The 21,510-nt window shown below is 40.1% G+C and overlaps 3 pseudogenes; all 3 read left to right on the forward strand.

Moving 5' to 3' along the window:
* The first annotated feature begins 500 nt into the window (after positions 1-500).
* On the forward strand, positions 501-2,081 carry LOC148729330 (uncharacterized; annotated as a pseudogene).
* Positions 2,082-4,297: 2,216 nt separating this feature from the next.
* LOC148729331 (uncharacterized) lies at positions 4,298-5,979 on the forward strand (annotated as a pseudogene).
* Positions 5,980-16,057: 10,078 nt separating this feature from the next.
* Positions 16,058-20,796, forward strand: LOC148729332 (uncharacterized; annotated as a pseudogene).
* The last annotated feature ends 714 nt before the right edge of the window (positions 20,797-21,510 follow it).

Below are 21,510 nucleotides of genomic sequence, written 5' to 3' on the forward strand. Positions count from 1 at the left end.
GCTTCCTAACCAGCTCCCTCTACTAACTATGATGGTATGACTAACTGACTCACTTACTGACCTACTGATAGGCAGACAGCCAGACAGATTAACCGACTGACTGATTGATTGAATATATGCATGCCTGCATGTTTTCTTAACTTGTAATGCCTCTTTCATTCATTTCAGAGAATGTTGAAATGAAAGGACAAAAGGTATTTCTTGAAGATCCCAATACTCCAATGTCTCAACCAAGGATAACATATGATGGAGTTCCTTTTATCATCACTGGAAAGCGTGTGTATGATTGCCATCAGGGCACAGACAGGCAGGCAGCTGAAAAATTCAAGTTATACAGAAAAGAAAATCAGCTGATTATGCATCAAAAGAATACCCCTGTACAACCCTTAATGAAAAGAACTTTATCTGGAATGTTCGTTAAGCACAACTCCAAATAGGATCATCATAAGAAAAATGATAATTAATTACGTCCCAGATTCATTTCCATCCGCCACACCTCTATGCCCAGTGCATTGTCCGAATTGCCCCTAGATTCCACCTCATCAAGATCAGTCAGCCCTATCCCTGTGCCTGGCGCATCTATTAGAACTACGGGAATGTTGGGAGCTATAATGCAGGGGTCCTTACACACTACGCAAACAGCTCTGTCAGGTGAGACGCAAGTACCCACTCAGCTTTTCTCATCCTCAAGTCTTCCAGTAGATGCTAGGGTATCAGAGAAGCTCCGTGCCAAAATCTGGAATAATGAGTACTTTGATTTTAATACTTTCCTTTTTAATCCAGTTATGGAGAATAGATACCAGGTAACGATTTAAAATTCTGACAAGGACAAAATTTCTTTATTATGTTAGAGTCTCTCGAAAAGGCTAGGAAGCACTTGTCAATCGAAACCTGGCTAAGCTGCTTTCATATTTTTGTTGGGGTTTACACTAGTCGGCATCCCCATGAGGCCCCCGCCCTCATGAAATATGGGGAAAAGGTTCAGGATTTGGCAGCCAGGGGTGTTGACTGGAAATCTTATGATGAGAACTTCCGTTTTCTAAGGCAAGCACAGCCTGTGTCATTCCCATGGGGTCTCATTCATCGGGAATTGTGGACGCGGGCTCAACATTCTTTTAGGAAACCATCCTTTTCTATCAGTCAGGGACATCCTAAGCCCCAAAATCAGAGTACCCCGAAGGGGTACTGTTTTAATTTCACAAGGGAGTGGATTGTGATCTAGGTTGCGCTTTTAATCATTTGTGTTACAAGTGTGAAGGTCCTCATGCAGTAATTAGGTTTAATTTTCGAGGAAAGCTCAGATTCTCTTTAAGCCAGCCCCTGCCTGCCTGCCAAGTCCCAACCTAAAAAATCGTAATTTGCCAACACCCGTCACGTTGAGCGTTTAGATTTTCTTCTGACTGGGTACAACCAGTCTATCGCAGAGTTTCTTTCATCATGGTTCAGAAGGTTTTCCTTTACATTATGAAGGTGACCCTGGTTGCTCAGATGCCAAAAATTTAATTTTAACGTCAGAAAACCCCGATGTAAAAGATGCTAAAATTCGTAAGGAGCCCCACGCAGGTCGTCTAGGTGGACCATTTTTCACTCCCCCCTTTTACCCATTTCGGATTTCTCCCCTGGGTGTTGTTCCGAAAAAGACTCCCAGGGAGTTTAGATTGATTCACCACCTATCTCATCCCCGGGGTTCTTCTGTTAATGATGGTATCTCTCTAACTCATACCAGCGTTTCCTATGCGACTATTGCGGATGCCATTCATCACATTAAGGCGGCCGGTCACGGATGTTATTTAGCCAAAACCGATGTGAAAAATGCGTTTAGGATTATTCTCATTCATCCTCTTGATTATAGCTTGCTTGGTACGACATGGACAAATTTGTATTATTACGATCGGTGTATGCCCATAGGGTGCCCTAGTAGCTGTAAAACATCTGAAACCCTTCGTACTGCAATCGAATGGATTGCTCGGAATAAGATGAGGATTAATCATATTATTCATTTACTTGATGATTTTCTAATTATCGCCCAGTCACGATCATTATGCCAGGATCAGTTGCACTTATTACTTGACCTGTGGTGACCTGTGCATTCCCATGGCACCAGAGAAAATATGGGGTCCAGTTACAACATTGTCCTTTGCTGGAATCCAATTGGATTCTTTTTCTTTTGAGGCGCGTTTGCCCCTTGACAAAATAGACAAATGTCTGTCTGATTTCTAACTTTCTTACTCGTAAGAGGGTGACACTGAAAGAAATTCAATCATTAACGGGTACGCTTTATTTTGCTTGTTCTGTTGTTGTTCCTGGTGGAGCATTTTTGCGTAGATTAATTTATCTCACAGTTGGGATCCAGTCGCCATGTCACTATATTCTGATAAATCAAGAGGTCAAAGCAGACTTGAAGCTTTGGCTGTCTTTTTTGACTAGTTTCAATGGCAGGTCCTCCTTTCTCGAGGACCTCTGGTACAGTTCAGATAACTTAGAGCTATGTACTGATGCCACTGGTTTATTAGGTTTCGGTGCAGTTTTTGGTAGTACCTTATTCCATGAAATTTTCGCGACACGTTAATTTCGCGAGTTTGAGGCTCGCATATTTCACGACACCTTAATTTCGCGATTTTGCGAAAATTTTGCATTTTGACTGACTTTAATTTCGCGTTTTTAAGTGAGACACGCTTTATTCCTTTGTCAATGTTATTTTTTATGTCCCTGAATTTGATCAAACTTAATGAACAATGTCCAAATAAACAGAAACGCAACTGACTATATGTAAACAGTAACAAGAAAGCTGTTCTCATAGTGTCTACAAGGCACGGTTTGAAGTTCATGCCTGAATTCAAGTCACGTTCTTAGTGGTCAATTGACCTCATTATCCATGTACATTAAATATTCCTTCCTGCAGACTCCAAACAGAAAATGTTGCCATTTAGTTTGATGACTGATGCTGTTTAATTGCTTGCGTAAATGTTTTGATACGGATCAACAGGCGGTAGCAGTTCTTTTCCATTGAAAACATTCTTTATTACAGCTTTTTCCCACCCTTTTAAAACTTAAACCTTTCTGCCAACCAAGTGGCATCGCTTGGTCGAAGGACCGATAGTTTGAGGTCAACATCGACACCTTCAAAATTGATTCCACTGTCCACTTGTTTCTGGGACTTCTGCTGAATGCCAAGTCGCAAACTTGTTCTTGCAAAACTTCTCGGCTTGTCCGTTGACTGTTTAGATCTAAAGGTTGAAAAAAGTGGGTCATGTTAGCTGGGACAGAAATGACTTCTATATTCAACGAAGAGAGCTTCGAGCACACCTGCGTTTTCTTACTTCTGAAGACATCCCAGATAAGAAGGGCTTCTTGAGATTGCGGAAGGCCAAGTTCCTTGCGTTTCTTCATCAAGTAGAGATTGATTACAGAATAAATAAGGCCAATTGTTCCTGTCTCGTTTGAATAGTGCTTTCGGTTTTGGCTGACACAAAAGCTCTTGGGAAAACTAAAGTTCCGAGGAAGGCTAGCCTTAGTTTTATCCATTTTTTCTTAAAGTTTCAGAATTCTGTACTTGTATAATTATTAAAGACTTTTCTTATTTATTTCTTAAAGAATCAAGACCAAGACTAATCCCAAGTGGGAGCATTCCCTGCAGACTTTGTGAAAAGTCTATGGCAGTTCTTTAGCAGTGAAGAGATTTCAGGTCTGTCAGTGAAGGCAGATGCTTTAATGGCCAATAGGCACTTCAGAGAAGGCTTCCAAGATGGCAGGTTCTTTTTAGATAGTGGTGTTGCTGTTCCACATAAAGTGATTTGTTACAAGAGTGGGAAGACAACATGTTTATGTTAATTTTTTTCCAGAAACAACCTGTGTTTTCATGCCCTGGCAATTGCCAAGCACAAAGACAGGCTTCCTGGCCTCCTTAAATGTTATCGTGGCAGAAACCTTCATAACCTTGCAACAAACAACGCGCCAAAGGGAGTGGGTAGGAAAGTGTCGAAAAGATTTAAAGAGTAATCATTAAACATTATGACCTGAGAACATTTTATTTCCTATTATAGTTGATTATTTGTAATCATTACCCGTGTGGTCAGCGGTTTCTGCTATTATGTCTAGCTCGTGTAACCCACGTGGGAAACACATGGTTTAGTTTTTTCCTTGCTCACGTTCATGGCCACCACCTGATATTGTTGTGAAACGTTTTAATCGTTTGAATACACTCTAATGGAACGGTGATCGATTGTTTGTCGTCCTTTACTATAACTCTGTCTTCGCGACATATTTCTGGTGCTGTGACCACGATAGCCAGTCGAGAATGGCCGAAAATCTACCCAAAATTCAAGCTTCACGGGGAGGCTACCGATCCCATCTCACACAAACGTTGAAGAAAGCTGATATAATTTTGAACAAAGAATCGCCAACAGAAGTAGACCTTATCTCTATGAAGAATATTCTGGAGCAGTTGTTGCGAAAGAAAAACATCCTGAGGGACTTCGACGAAAAGATCGCCACTCTACTCGAAGAAACAGACGACAGAGTGAAGGAAATTTTCGACTCCAAGGTCCTACAGGAGGAAATCGACAAGACATCCTGGCAGATAAGTAACAGTCCAAACAAGCAGCCCCCACAATAACAGTAGTCATCTTCCTAAGTTAAATTTGCCAACCTTCTCTGGGAACCCGCTACATTGGTTTACCTTCTGGGATTCTTTCGAGGCAGCTGTACACACTATTCAAACCTTGGTGGGGTGCAAAAGTTTACTTACCTTAAAGCTCAACTTGTGGGTGACGCATCGAGAGTTGTGGCTGGCTTTCCACTTACAAATGACAACTATGAACAAGCAGTCAATCTTTTCAGGGAACGTTTTGGTCAACCGAACAAAATGATCAGTGCACACATGCAAGCACTTCAGGATCTCCCACACCCTACCTACCAACTCTCAAGCCTACAACTATTTTACGATACCATGGAAAATCATGTAAGGCGACTAGACTCACTCGGAAGGTCACACGAGACCTATAGAAACCTCCTTGTTCCAATAGTCCTTGGGAAGTTACCCTCTGATATGCGCACAAATTTGGCTTGCGATCACGATAGTACTGGATGGAGGTTTCAGCAATTGAGAGAATCTATCCTCAAGCAAATTGGAATCCTTCAAGTAGGCGTACACACAAATTTGCCAAAGGGGACTCTTCCAGGAACTTCTGCAACAGTCACCAATACATTCCTCACTTTGGAGGCGCATGGGAAAGACAGATCGGGATCATCCGCCGTGTTCAGGATGCCATGGCTAGTCGAGCTAGGACCAAGACAGCTAACGCACGAAATCTTGAGCACTTTTATGGCGGAAGTCACCGCTATCGTGAATGCACGACCCATTGCAGCTTTGCCTTCAGACCTCAACGATCCGCAGCCCCTGTCACCAGCCATGCTGCTTACAATGAAAACACGCCCACCAGGACCACCACCGGGGCAACTTCCTGTCCCCGGACCTGTACGCGAACCGGTGCTGGAGGAGGGTCCAGTACCTAGCAGATCAGCTCTGGTTACAGTGGCGCCGAGAGTACCTCTAGAACCTCCAGCCAAGAAGAAAGTGGTACGACGCCCGAAGAGACCTGGCCCCAGGCGACGTCGTCCTCATGAAGGAAGACGGCCAGAATCGCAGTGAATGGCCTATGCGTCGAGTTACGATGGCCATCAAGAGCGCAGATGACAAAGTAAGAAAGGTGTCACTTAGGATTGTGAGAGTGTCGAGGGAAAGCGTTCCTACGCCCCATCAAAGAGCTCATCCTGCTGGTTCCAGTAGAGGACCAGTGACAGACCCTTCGACCACGGCAGAGAATTAAAGGACAAGCAATTAATAGAGCAAGGATCATAGACGATCCTTGGGCGAGGAGTGTCACGTTTATGGATACGAACTCTAATCTTTTTTACTTATGTAACTCTTCCGTTTTCAGCACAAAGACACTAAGAAACTTTAAATGACTTTCTATTAAATTTGTTAGCGCGCTTTGTTTGATTTCTATTCCGTGACTTGTGAATATCCACTCGAAGCTAGCTACACAAAGCACTGTTCATTTCTATTTCCCCTACGTCAAAGTGTAAGAACTAAATTCGCCTTATATTAGCTAGTAGTTCAGTTGCGAGGAGTCATTGTAGCGAAACCATTTCGGAGCCAAACGGAGCTTAAGAGTTCTCTGCCCTGGAGTCAAGATCTGATGTAAGTTACGCTTGTAATATTCCTCATTTTTATCACTTCTAGTTTCGTAGTCTTTCGGTTTTCCTTATATCGAACCTTCATGTATCCGTTGTATAGTATTTACCGCCTGTGCTGTACAAAGACTGCCAGCTTAAGTGAATAAAGAGTTTGATGCTGCTAGTTGTCTAAAGTTCAACACTGTGGTTAGACTGGCGAACTCTGCTGCACAACACCACGTGTCTGCGGCATCGGGAACGCGACATAAGTAAACGATAGTGTTCACTTAGATTGTGCCTAACGCCCCCCACAAGATAAGGTAAAATGGAATGTCCAAAAACCTTACAAGAGATGTGTGGCGTGTCCAGGCTCAGGTTGCCTGTGTTTGTTCGTACAGTACAATGAATAAACCGGGTTGACGCTTTGGTACTAAGTGATTAGTATTTTACTAAAATTGATCATAAAACTGTATTTGGTATCATGGACTTTTTTCCTTGTTACATAGTTTTACCAGAGAGAATAAGAATAGACAAAGGAACTGAAACTGGTGAAATGGCAACCATTCAAAGCTATCTCAGAGGCAGGCAAGGAGATTTGGAAGATGCAACAGAAAGTATCCTGTATGGTCCCTCAACACAAAATAAGATTGAAAGATGGTGGCGAGAATTGCTTGAGCGTATGGAAAAATTTTTTAAAGCCCAGTTGTCAACCCTTGCAGAGGATGGGCATTATATGATCCAAGTGATGAAACTGACAGGTGATAAAATACTAAGTTTATATTACTACAATTACATGTTTCTTTGGTTAATATCCCAAAGGTGTGAACACACCAAAGAGATATTATATTAGGGCTGGTGTCACTCACTCACTCACTTTCTCAAACTTTTCGAAATTGACCAGGCAATGGAAATTAAACTTTTGACATTTTAAAACTGCTGCAGCTCCCTGCGTTTTGACTCTCGGCCAATCAAAAAAATGCAAACAAAGACCAGTCAGAACTGCCAAAAAGAATACTAACTGGAAAATAGTTTTGTATCAAATGTATGTGCATCTATTTTATTAATTGCTTTTGTTATTGATATGGTGTTGTTAATTTCTTTTTTGATATTTTCAGGATGATGTTGGCATAAATATTATGTCCCAGTCATCAAAAAAAACTCGATGTATTTAAAACCTCTGTTTGGAATAACCATAGAATAAGAAGACATAGGCAAAAGGAGCTTCCCACTGGAATTCCTGACCATATTTACAAGTGCCCAGACAAACACGGTGGTAAGAAATGTGGCTTTCCAGTAACAGATGAAGACCTGCAAGAAGTGGCAGAGCTTTTATGTGCTCTCGACAATACTGATGACTGCTTAGAAGAAGATTTTCAAACAGGCAATGTTTGTAGTCCATTCAAAGAATATTATAAATTGTTAACCCACAATTCTAATACGAGGAACAGCGGGATCATCAATGCTCTGCCGAAAGTGAGACTTGACTTTGCTTGGAAAAGTTTTTATTTTTTAGGCGCTTCACCTTTAAATTTTGTACTTTTAAAAATCAAGCAAATTAGCAGTAGGGTACTATTTAGGGAGTCTTTAGATCAATTTTTTGTATAAGGCATTTGGTTACTTGAGTAGTCATTCTTATCTTACTCTAGTTTTTATCCTTATATTATGTTATTTGAACAGGCCGGCCACATTGATAACAGTGCTCTTGCACTGAAGGGCTATCCCAGAGGCGGATCCAGGAATTTTTGATTGGTTGGTACCAAACTTTGGTTCAGAAAGGACTGTTGGACTCTTTTGAGGCAAATTACTTCTCCCCACACCCCCTCCCACCAGTCGCCGTTGCATGTTATAATTCCTTGGCCGCTTACTGTTTACTTGGATTCATTAAAAAAAAATCAGCCAGTAAAAAGTGATATACGATCCCGTCTCAAAGTTGTAAGCGTCAGGTCTTATAGGGGGTCCGGGCCCCCTGGACCCTCCCCCTGGATCTGCCACTGTATCCTGTATAAATATTTATTATTATTATTATTATTATTATTATAATTATTGTTTTTTAATTAAAATAACAAAAATTAAATTTCTCTCATGAATCATTCATTTTTTTGTCTGATCTCCTCTTAACAAAAGGCCTCTGATGGTCTATTGCATATTTAATGGTGGAAGAATTTGATATTTCACACTCCCTTCAAGCTTTTCAGAACCCATTTCATCACTCACCTCAACCTTCCATCTCTTGACCACAGGACAATAGCCGAGCATTGCTTTTAATTCTTGCTTGGAACCTTGTTTCTATATTTTATTCCACAGCAATTTTCCTGAAGTCTTGTAACCATATTGGAATCAAATGCTTGTTCTCCATGTCAATAATATTTTAAAAAAATAGCTAAGATAAAAATGGAGAACAAGAATGTTCCAGAATCAAGAGCTGAAGAAAAAAGACTTGGACCAAGAAAATATTCAAGACTCGGAAAGTAGGAGTTGATTAAGTTGATATCTAATATTACTGACCATCTATTTCAAGACATTAATGCTCCCTTTCTCAGACCTGAAAGATATGTCTGGCTGCAGGTTGATGAATTTGAACAAAGGAGGAGCAGGAGGGAAATATGTGTCATGCTTTTTGCAAGCAAACACTGTGCATCTAGTACAATTCAAAACGTTGACCGTTTTATCGATTTTTTAAAGAAAAAGAGTTTAGGAAAGGGCTGAAAAGGAGGAAATAGGCATGGCAGCTTGATGATGGATCGCGAACATGTAAGTTACAGTGTTAACAAGGTCACTAACGTCAAGAAGATGGTAGGATTGCCGCAGGATTAGATTTCATGCCTAATTTGCAATTGCATAAACTTGCATGGCACCTAAAACACCTGTCGATGAAACACCTTCATGTCAACAATATTATCATAAACAACAAACATATGAAATACATATATATGAACTGCGGTTATGAAACGTATATGTGCACGATCCTTCGCAGTAAAGCACTACTTAGGCAATAGTGAAAATCAGACCTGAAAAAAATTCAGGCCTGTACGGGATTCGAACCACTGACCTCTGCGATACTAGTGCAGCGCTCTACCAATTGAGCTAACAAGCCAACTGGGAGCAGGCCATCAAATTAATTTGACATAAACCCGTAAGATATTATCATAAACAACAAACATATGAAGTACATATATATGAACTGCGGTTATGAAACGTATATGTGTACGATCCTTCGCAGTAAAGCACTATTTAAGCAATAGTGAAAATCAGACCTGAAAAAAATTCAGGTCTGATTTTCACTATTGCTTAAATAGTGCTTTACTGCGAAGGATCGTGCACATATAAATATTATCATAAAGATAACGCAAACATGACTGCAAAGAGCTGTCACTTTTTGAATCCTGATGAATCCAAAACCATGCCACCCTAGTTGTAAGCTGATCGGTTTTGCACCTATAGATGGTATAGATGCAGCCCATAGAAGGAGTACTCCACTTAGCAAATTTCTTGCAGCGAGTTTACTTCAGTAATGTTTTTAGTGTATATTGTTTTTGGTAAGGGCACAATGTTCCAGCCATGTGTTGTTGAGAGGTTTTGCAAGGCTGTTAAGGATTGAGGGTGTTGAAAGATTTGGACCTGAAGAATTCATGCAGAAGGCATATTTTAAAGCCTCAAGAATCATGAGAAACAACCATCAAACAAGATCGAGGCGACACACTATCCTTTCTTCCAAACTAGAGGGGCAGAGTGTTGGGCAAATTGGAAATAAACTTTTGTATTTAATCCTCTCTTTTCACTTCTTTAAAAAAGTTTTGAAATTGAAAGGTTCCCTGATAGAACTGGGTTTTCAAATTTTCTTAAAACATAAGTTGTAATTACATTTAGGTCAAATAAAATATTTCTTTATCAATAACCTAAGTGAGGCTACCCTATCTTCTTAGCCCTCAATGGTTATTACGGGAGGCCTGTACTCTTCCATTTTCCTTGTAATATATTTTTTTGTAAATTAATGTAAAAAAAGTTGTTGTTGTTAAAAACAGTGTTTCCTGCAAGATTCCATTTTCAATCTGTTTCCTGATTCAATTACAACAAACAGGGGACATATGCATACTTGTTGATCTTAGATTTTTGAAAAAGGCAAAGGGTATCAAGGGTTGCTTAAGGACTGATTAGTATAGGAAATGGTACCAAAAGAGTGGATCTGAAGAAGAGCCACATCCTGGGTCAGTTACAAAATCAGAGAAGCAGGAGCCTGGAACCTTAACTGAATCATTACTACTGACAGCAGAGGGAAAAAAATCTCTGTTTTAATGTATATGATTGCATGTCCAACAACTTTTCCAGACAATACAACCTTTTGATTGTTCGTTAACTGAACCAGAACTTTTGAAAAGAGTGTACATTTACTAATCTCTTTTCATTGTTGGTTATCATAACTATGCAGCCACCATCAAACAAGTTAAACTCTGATTTGTTAGACCTTTTAAACTAACCCTTTTCTATCCCATTAAGATGTGGGATGTGTCATTTAAAATACATCATTTTAATAAATTTCCAATCATGAAACTTTTGAATTAATGGGTTGTATCATCACTCAAAACTGTCAACTGTAATGCTTTTGGACAATACTCATTTATTTAGGCAGTTGCAGTTTTTGCTCTCATTGATTTTTCACTAGTTTTTTAATTCACTTAAATTCTTAATTGACGATATTTTTCTATCACTACCATTTTAAAGCGCCGCTGGATCTTTGAGAAGCGTTGCGCTTTATAAACTATTTATTGTCTTGTATTGTAATACTCATTTATCATACATTCAGCCTCCGAGAGAGGGGAAGAAATTATGAGGACATAAATGATGATGATGAGCTCAAATGTATTTCTAATCATCCTGCATTCAGAAATGATGCTTGCGTTTAGCTGGCAACAAGCTTGGGGGGAAAGGTTTCAACCTTGACCAGAAGGATAACTTTTTATCGCGCCAACACTCAACTTGACGAATCGACTCTCCCAGCCACACAAATAAAAAAAACCAATGACAAGCTGCTTTACAACAACAAAATCTAAACACCCACCCACTGTCATTAAACAAATACCTGCAGCCATCAATCACAGATTATCTGGCTTATTACCCAACAAAGAAACGTTTTGTCGTGAAACTTATTAGCTCCCAGAGGGTTTTGTTTTCTGTTTTGTTTGAACAGAGTTCAAAGGACGTTTATGATTGACAGTTGATCACGAGACTTTTAAATTAATTACTCATGTGCTTTCTGATTAAGGACAGCTGTGAATACGAGTCATCGAATAAACACGTTAAATAATTATTCGATATAATGGCGCCCAACGTGGGGCAGTGACCTCAACCCTGACGAAGAATGGACGAAAATTTAGCGCGTACCCGTGCCAAACGTGGTGGAAATCGAGGTGTGATAACAAAACTTCTGAACGAAGCCGAAGGTCTTATACACGCTGATGAAATAGACGAACAACGTTTAAAGATTATCGCTGATTCATTGAACGAAAAGCTAGCATTGGTCAAAGCTCTCGATGAAGAAATTATTGAAGGTTGTCCTATGGATGAAATCGCCAACGAAATAGAGGAATCTGAAGATATCAATCTGCGTGTGCAGTTTCTGCTACAATCTATTAAGGGAGCCACGAGTTCTACTTCTAACGACAAAGGAGCCTCCTCAGTAAAGGGAACGAATGGTGAAACTGCTCCTTTTACACCGTTACAATCGGCGTCAGTGCTTCAAACGACAAGTACTTGTGAAAATGTGGATTCTGGAAATACTCAAGTCGTTCAAATCGCGGAGAGTTCAACTGGTGATATGAGAGTCAACCATTTCACGGCAATCCCACGCCATCAGCGGACGCTGGAGTCCATGTATCGCATTCACAGGATATTACAGGTACGAATTTACAGTTAACAAGTAACAGTAACGTTAGCACAGTCATTTCTCCGAATTACGCTAATCCCCTGGCCACTCAACCAAGGGCAAAATTGCCGAAACTAGTTTTGCAGAAATTCAAGGGAGATGTTACACAATGGCAAGGTTCAAAGGAGTTCAAAGGAGTTCAAAGGAGTTCAAAGGAGTTGACAGAGAGACAAGATGGCGGCTGGACGTGTGAAATTTCTACTTATCATCTCAGTATTGTTTCTCGCTCTTTCGTACGTTTTTGAGCTTGGTAAACAGTGCAACTTACACGAAAGAAAAATCAAGGTGCCTTTTGATGGAAACAGTATTACGTCATGGATTAAAGGGAGTACTTTGTACCGAAATTGGTTGACGATAAGACGTTCTGGTAACTACTTGAAGTCGAGAGTGAATTACAACGGCAACTGCTCAGCTACTCTTAACTTAGAGCTACTTCGCCTCTGTGGTGATATAAGCACTAATCCAGGGCCTCTGTATACAAAAAAATGTTCTGAGTGTGACCGAGTTGTGGCCCGAAATCATCGAGCAACTTGGTGTGTTGGCTGCTCTTCGTGGACTCACATCAAATGTGGCGGCGTACTACCTAAAGAGTATCTGCACATGATGTCCACTAACAACAATTCGAGAACCTGTAGGTCGTGCTTGGAACTGTTACATCAGCTTCCTTTTGCGAATACAAGTCTAAATTCTAGCGGCGTTTCTAACGCCGAGTCAACCTCAGAGGAAAACGATACAGTAATATCAGTTTGGACAGAGTTTGATAACATTGCTCGAAAGCACCGTGGAAACTTCAAGATCGGCCATATTAATGTAAACAGTGTTGGTGGTTTCAAATTCTATGAAATAAAAACTTGGCTACTCTCTGGAAGATTCGACGTTCTTGTTATTTCTGAAACCAAAATTGATGCAAGTTTCCCGGACAGTCAATTTCATATCGATGGCTATCGCTTATGTCGCAAGGATAGACAGGCTGGCGGCGGAGGATTAATGATTTATGTTAGAAGTGATGTTTACTTTATAACAGTGAAACAGCTCGAAGGAATGTCGCTTGAAAATTTGTCCACCTTTAAAACAGAGTATATGGTTCTCAAAATCAAACTAGGAAAGGGCTGGATAACAGTTGTGGGTGTTTACAGACCTCCATCTGTACCGAAATCTCGATGGATTAATGAGCTCTCATCACTCTTTGAAGCAGTGGCGATGCTTTCAGATACTGTGTTTTATATGCCGGGGATTTCAATGCGGATTTATTGGATCCAGACAAACCTCCAAAAGATGGTAGAAGCTTCTTAGACTTGTCGGATATTTTTGATCTTAATTGCTTAATTACCAAAGCCACTCGTAAGACCAAAACAACTGAGACACTAATCGATCTCATCCTGACTAATAACAAGACAAAGACTTTGACATCCGGTGTGGTGGATACTCAAATCAGTGATCATTCGCTGGTTTTTACTGTCTTGCGGTCTGTTGCGCCCAGATCGCGTTCAAGAAAAATATGTTTTCAAAGCCTAAAAAATTTCAACCAAGAGAAATTTGTGCAGGATTTACGCATAGCACCTTTTACCATAATGAATCTATTTGATGATGTAAATGACAAACTTTTCGCCTTTGAACAACTGTACAATGACATATTGGAGGAGCATGCCCCTCTTAAACAGACCATTGTCAGGGGCAATCAAGTCCCATATATGAATGAACAATGGTGTAAGGCCATTAGACATCGAAATAAATTATGGCTGAGATTTACCAAAGATCGCACGCACACAAATTACGAACAGTATAAAATTCATCGCAATAAATGCACGTCACTACGAAGGAAAGCGATAAAAGAACACTTTTTGAAAAAGTCAACATCGTCTGAGAACCCGCGTGAGTTCTGGAATGCGTACCGCCCATACCTACATGGTAAAACAAAGCAGGCTAATGATATTATCCTTGAAGAAAATAATGTTGTCATTACTGAGAAGAATGCCGTTGCAGAGCTTTTTAATAATCACTTTATTCAAGTCGCTAACAGTGTTGCACGGATAAATGACAGTGACTATGGACAGGACTTCGAAAATCATCCTAGTATTTTGGCCATTCATGAACACATTATAGGGACATCAATACGCCACTTTCTTTTGATTTTCACTGTACCAACGGTGTGCAGGTTGAAAAATTGCTTAAAGAAGTTAATGTGAGCAAGTCGAGTGGTCACGACATGATACCGCCGCGACTAATCAAAGCATCGGCAGCTGTGATAGCTGAGCCCATTGCTCATATGTTTAATGCCTCAATTGCTCAAGGTTGCTACGCGAGTGTATGGAAAATGGGGCAGGTGACACCGCTGTTTAAGAAGGGTGATGAATTTAAAAAAGAAAACTATAGGCCTGTCACAGTCCTACCTGTACTCAACAATATATATGAGAAGCTGCTAATAGCACAGCTGGGAGACTTTTATCAAGCGATTCTGTCGGATTCCATCAGCTCTTACAGAAGGTTCTACAGTTGCGAGACGGCGCTGCTAAAGTTAATTGAGGACTGGAGGGCTATGCTCGATAAAGGGGAATTAGTTGCGGTAGTCTCAATGGATCTTTCTAAGGCTTTCGATGTTATTCAACACAATCTACTTTTAGCAAAACTCAAAGCTTATGGTGTGGGAGAGAGAAGTTTAGCACCCTTCAAGGATTATTTTTCGGGGAGACAGCAGAGAGTCAAGATTGGGGACACCTTTTCCAGTTGGAAAGATGTTAAAAGAGGAGTTCCGCAAGGAAGTGTTTTGGGGCCTGTGTTTTTTAACATATTCATCAACGCCTTGTTTTACTCGGTTACGCAAGGTAAATTTCATGCATATGCGGACGATCATCAGTTATACTCTTCTGATGTCGACCCAGTAGCTCTAGAGAACTGTATTTGTCGGGAAGTGAGAGTTGCAAATAAGTGGTATCGCAGCAATGGAATGATTGTAAATGAGACAAAACACCAGGCTATAGTCTCGGGAAAAACAGGCCACTCCTTCTCTTTTCCATTAAAAGATTCTTTGGATATATTTGGAATAAATATTGACAATAGGTTGCGTTTTGATAATTATATATTAAGTATTTGTAAGAAGATAAATGGCCAGTTCAATGTAATGCTAAGATTTCGTAAACTTATCTCTGAAGATACTCTACTAAGATTGTATAAGGCTTTTATTATGCCACATTTTAACTATTGTTCGTCTGTATGGCACTTTTGTGGTGCACGTAGTACTGAGAAGATAGATACTTTAAACAAGCGAATTCTTAGAGTTATCTTGCAGGATTACAATTCTCCCTATGACTCTCTACTTAGCAAAGTTAACTCCAAATCTCTGTATAAAAGACGCCTTCAGACTTTCTTAATTATATTGTACAAGAGCTTGTTTTTTAACTACTATCCAGGCTATCTAAAAAATATGTTTAGTTTCCGGTCTGTATCCTATAATCTACGCTGAAATTATATTTTGTCTCTACCGTCTACAAAAACTACTACTTATGGTCTTCACTCCTTTTCATATATGGCTTCAAAACTATGGAACTCTCTTCCGGACTCTTTTAGAACGTCTGACTTTTCTGATTTCAAGCGCAAGATTCTACAGTATGACTCTTTCTCATAGTTAAATTTTAGAATGTTACAATTTTACATTTTACATTTTAGTAGTATTTAGAATTATACTTGTAACTCGAAGATACTAGCTTATTCTTTAGCTACTCCAAATTCGAGATTAAATAAAGTATATGTATGTATGTATGTTTCGGGGACAGTTACAATAGCTCCATACACATCAACCCACAACTCACCCACATCGATAAATTCAATCATCTACATTCGCTCTTGGAGGGGCAAGCGGCACGATCAATCCAAGGTTTAACTAGAACTGAAGCTAACTACGACTCTGCAATCGACCTATTACATAAACGTTTTGGCAAGCCACAGAACATCATTTCTAAGCACATGGATGAGATGCTTAAGATTCCAGGATGTGTTAACGACAACGCCTCTCAGCTTCGACTCGTTTACGATAGGATCAGTATCAATATACGTGGTTTAGAGTCGTTGGGCATTAGCTCTAGCCAGTATGGAAGTCTGTTGATTCCTGTGATAATGTCTAAATTACCGCCCGAAATCAGAATTCAAGTCGCCAGAAATACAGTACGTGAGGTCTGGGAGATGTCCGACCTATTAGAAGTTATACGACAGGAAGTCGAGGCCCGTGAAATTAGCGATGGTGTGAAAACAAATGTGAACTTAGAAAAACCAAAACCGAACGGGAATAGGCCGACTTCTTCAACATTGTTATCCTATGACGGCAAGCGACCTACACCAAGAGTAAATCAAATCAAATGCGTCTGTTGTAGTGGTATTCATGATTCAGCTTCTTGTAAAAGTGTTAGTGATCCGCAATCTCGTTTCGAAATCCTCAAGAGAGATAGAAGATGTTTTGTTTGTTTAAGACGCAATCATCAGAGCGGATCATGCGGCAAGAACTGTCGCCGATGCCATGGCAATCACCATCAGTCAATTTGCCACCAGTCAATTTCCAATCAACGTTATCCATCTCCTCCAAACAGAAATTTGCAGGAAACGCACAATTCGACTCTTAAGTCACGCAACTGACAGTCCACAACTTGTACAAACAACAACTGCTAGTTCCGGAACGAAAGGAACAGTATTGCTGCAAACTGCTCGAGCTGTTGCCACCAATGAAGACGGGACAAAATCATCCAAAGTCGGATTTTATTCGATAATGGGAGCCAACGCTCTTATGTTACCAACACGTTAAAATCCCGACTTAGTCTCGAACCTATGAGGAAAGAAACGCTACATTTGAACACATTTGGAGAACAGCAATACCGCACACAAGACTGTGACGTGGTGAAAGTCCGTTTGGGAAGAGCTGGTTGGGAAGAAATCAAAATTTGCGCTCTTGGCTTTCCAGTGATATGTTCGTCGTTGCCGAACAAGATTGATGTAAGCAAGTTTCCTCACCTAGACGGCTTAGAATTTGCTGAAGAATTCGACGAAAGCGATGACGAATCTATAGACATTCTCATCGGATCTGATTATTACTGGAAAATAGTGAACGGGGAAACAGTTCATGGCGAATCAGGCCCTACCGCCGTCAAGAGTAAACTTGGTTGGCTTTTGTCTGGACCCACAGGGGAGAAAATCTCGAGCAAACAGGTTAGTTCTCATCTGGTGATTACGGGGAAGATAGACTCATTATATTACGCGAACGGAAACGACGAACTTGTGAATACTGTTAAGGATTTTTGGGAAACCGAGTCCATCGGAATTAAGGAACAACTTAAAGTGCTACTGAAACGTAATTTTCATATCCGAGATTTTTGCAATATAATAAAGTTTGAACGTTATTTGCAAACGCTGTGTACTTTTTTTGGGCCAACGCATAGCGGAAAGTACATTTTTAACTATTCGAAGTTGACCGGCTGAGATCAAAATTGGCGGCTATTTTGGCGCGGCCAAAACAGCCCTGTGACGTCACTGGTTGTGTACTTCTCTGAAAAGAAAGGTAAAAAGCATGGAGTGTGACTTGCATGTTGGGAAGCCAAAGAAGAGGATTTCGGGCAAGTACTGTGTTGCTGGTGGGCCAGGAAATGTAAGTTGCACAAACAACTCCAAAACAGAGGGCGTATCCATGCACATGTTTCCTCGGGAAGACGCAGTTCGTGACAAATGGGTTCGTTTTGTGCGAAGACAACGAGCAGACTGGCAGCCATCGAAAACATCAGTGCTTTGTTCGGTACATTTCAATGCATCAGATTTTGAGCAACGGCTCGATTTAAATATCGGTGATGCTGAATTGTTTAAAACAAAAAGATGGCTGAAAAAGAATGCTGTGCCGACTAAAGATCTTGTGAAGCAACAAGAGAATGTTGTAACCCCACGTGAGCGAAGAAAGGTATGTGTGTGTGTGTGTGGTGCGTGCGAGAGGTTTGAAATACATGAAAGTTGTCTTTTACTACATCAATTTCGACTTATATATATTCTTTACTCATAGATTATTCGAAATGCTGCTAAGCAGATGACGATTCATCCAGAAGAACCAGATGGACTGGAGCAAAATTATGAGATTTGCTCTGCTCCTCTTTCATTGCCATGCGACCAAGTTGAAGCTCAGGCCCATCTGACAATTTCTTCACCTGATCCCGATCCGGTGCCTATTGATTCTCTTTCAAACCCATCTGAGCTAGAAGTATCTGCTGTTACCTGTGAAAAATGCCAAACCTATGCTGAGCGCTTTGAACAGCTTCAAGATTCCTGTCGGAAAGTCAAGCAAAGAAGGGTTGTATTACAGATGGAAATAAATCAGCTGAAGAAGATCAACAAAGGTCTCTGCAAGGTAAAAATTATTTACAGCAGGCTATCTGAGTTAGTTTTATTGCATTTTTATCCAGGTGGCCTAAGTATACATTTTTTCTTTTTAAAGCAACTAAAACAACTACAAAACGATTCATTGTCTTCCAACTGGAGTGAGGAAGAAGCAGGTGAATTATTTCTTGCTGCGAACACTGAGAATGATCCAGACGAAAGCCTGGCCGATGTTCACCCATTGAGCGAGGATGCTCCACTTGAGGAAAACCTCGGTGACGCTGATCGTGAATGGAAATTGTCGGAGGAGGAAGCCGAAATGGACGATGATGGAGATGACGAAGAAAAGGATGCACCATGCACAAGAAATACTATAAAGTAAGAAATTTTATTTTTTTACTATTAAGTCACATAATTTTTTGTATATGAGAATGTTGTGGCTAGTTCGTTGCAATATTATTGCAAAGTATTGATAATAATAATAACAATGTTTGATAATAATTCAGTTTCAATAATTTATAAAAAAACTACCGAAGAATTAAACTTACCAAGTGTTATGGCCAAAATTGTTACAAACATGCCAGTGAAGTATTATGTAACATAGAATTAATAATAATAATATTGATACTGATAACAGAAATAAACTACACAATAAAAACAATATCTATCATAAAAGTTATAAAATGTTATAAAAGTTCTAATGGTTTGCTTTCTTTTTTTAACAAAATGACACCTGGTACTCCATGTGAAGATGAACCAAAGTTCATTGTTTTTTACAGTGCATTGTTTGCAGTTTTCTCTCTCTTCTGCTTCAACTGCAAAGCCAGCAACCCGCCAGTGTCGATGGACAGTTGTGGAACCATGGTCACTGTTAACCAAAACTGTCAATCATGCAAAAAAAATTTCAAGTAGGGAAGCCAGCCATTAATTCTTGGAAGATATCCAGCAGGAAATCTTATGCTAAGCTTTGCTATCTTAATGGCTGGTGCCTCTGTTGGAAAAATTCTTCTTGTTTTTAAACACATGGGCCTGAGTGTGTACGAATCACGTACCTTCTTCTATCATCAAAGCAAATTGCTCTTTCCAGTAGTTTCAAAGTACTGGGAAAACTACCAGGCAGTGTTGATTGCCAAAATTAAGGAGCTCAAAGATCCAGCATAGTCAGGCGATGGTCGGTTTGACTCGATGGGACACTCGCCCAAATATGGGGTTTATACACTCCTTTGCTCACCCATTATGAAGATTGTACACTTTGAGTTGTTACAGGTGAGAACTGATTACTAAGTAGCTCTGAGATTTTCCTTGTAAATACATTATTTAACTTTCTAAGGTAACATGAAATGCTGTATGTACCCGAGACTGTATTTATTCCTTTGAGATAAGCTGTCAAACACTTCTATTGTAAAACATTTTTTTGTCCTGCATGCGCACAACTTATGTCTCTTTGATTTCAGGCAAACCAAGTAGGCAGCAGCACTGCTATGGAATTGGAAGGCTGTAAACTTTGTTTTGAGTATTTGACGAAGGTCGGCCTTGCCATAAAAGTTTTTGTGTCCGATCACTATAGAGGCATCGCAAAGTGGATTAGAGAAAAGCAACCAACTGTAAAGCACTACTTTGATCAGTGGCATGTAGCCAAAGGGCTGGTTAAGAAACTTCTGGCTGCAAGCAAACTTAAAGGGTGTGAGGTGATTTCTGAGTGGATAAAGGGAGTAAAAAATCACATCTTTTGGTGCTCAACCTCAACAAAAGCTGACCTTCCCGACATGATTCTGGCCAAGTGGAAATCATTTATGCGCCACATATTCAAATAAACATAAAGGTCATCTTGATAGTAACTTTGAAAAGTGTGCACACGATGAAAACATAACTCCTAGGAAATGGATCACAGTTGGTATGTCAACTTCATGTTTAGAAAAATGTTGTATCTTTAGGTCTGGTTGCTATTTATATTACCCATACAGATATTGGCTGTACTTTTCTGCTCCCATAACATGACAGTGTAGAATGCTGTAAAATAATGTAACCCAAGATGTACCTTTGCCTGCACTTCAATTGTTAAAACACTCTGTATATAAATAGTAATCTTTTTACTGGTTTGTGCCGTTATAATAATAATTCTCTCAAACAGACCTCGTATCCATATTACCAGTAGCTGCCATCAACCTGTCATGAATTTGGTATGGATTTTCTTAGCCTGTAAACAGTTGAATTTCCAGCTTTTGTTTCATGATAGTGACATGAAACAAAAGCTGGAATTGCAAATTTCCGGTAATGTCTACCATCCATGTTTCGAAGAAATGGTCCGACTTGCTCAAGGACGGTGCAGTTGGTCATGGCAGAAAAGTCAGAATGACTGACAATACATTGTGCATCTAGACCGATAAACGTGAACTGCCTCCTTGCCTCGCATATCTCTAGACAACATCTATATTCACGCGCTCCGACCAAATGTGTTGTGTTGCAATTCCCACACGAACACCTGTTAAATGTGAGGCATAGAAATGAGCCATGATTTATCAAAGGGGTACAAAAACCATTTATACGCCCTTACCAATCATTTAGAGCGAGTTGTCCCTCCAAACGCTGCTCTAAAACAGAAGGCAAACTGCCATCCTCGTCTTCTTCATCGGCGGCCATATCGGCATCTTGGCTATCTGCGAGAGGTTCGCCTTGATAGGGAGCAAAATTCCCGTTCAACCCAAAATAGACGCCACCATCTTCCTCTTCGCTACTGAAGACAACTTCGCTTCGTTCAGAAGAAGATTCACTTGACAAAACTTCAATGTCTTCCATCTCCTTCGCCCACGAATACAAACAAATAGTGAGTGAAATAAACCACGCTATCAGAGTGAACCAGTGATGTCATCAATCCGTTTTGCTCGGTACCAGAGCCCAGACATGGTTTTGTGTAAAATTTTCGATTTGAATGGTTGAAAAAGTTATCTTTCGCTTCTTTTTGGCCAAAGCAAATTATCTCACGATGATCAGCATATTCAAAACTACAGGTTAGAGCAAAAATTTCAGATACGAAAATTTCGTTTCAGTAGCACTTTAACGTGGAAACCACAGAA

This window comes from Stylophora pistillata, chromosome 6, assembly GCF_964205215.1.
Source record: "Stylophora pistillata chromosome 6, jaStyPist1.2, whole genome shotgun sequence".
NCBI lineage: Eukaryota > Metazoa > Cnidaria > Anthozoa > Scleractinia > Pocilloporidae > Stylophora > Stylophora pistillata.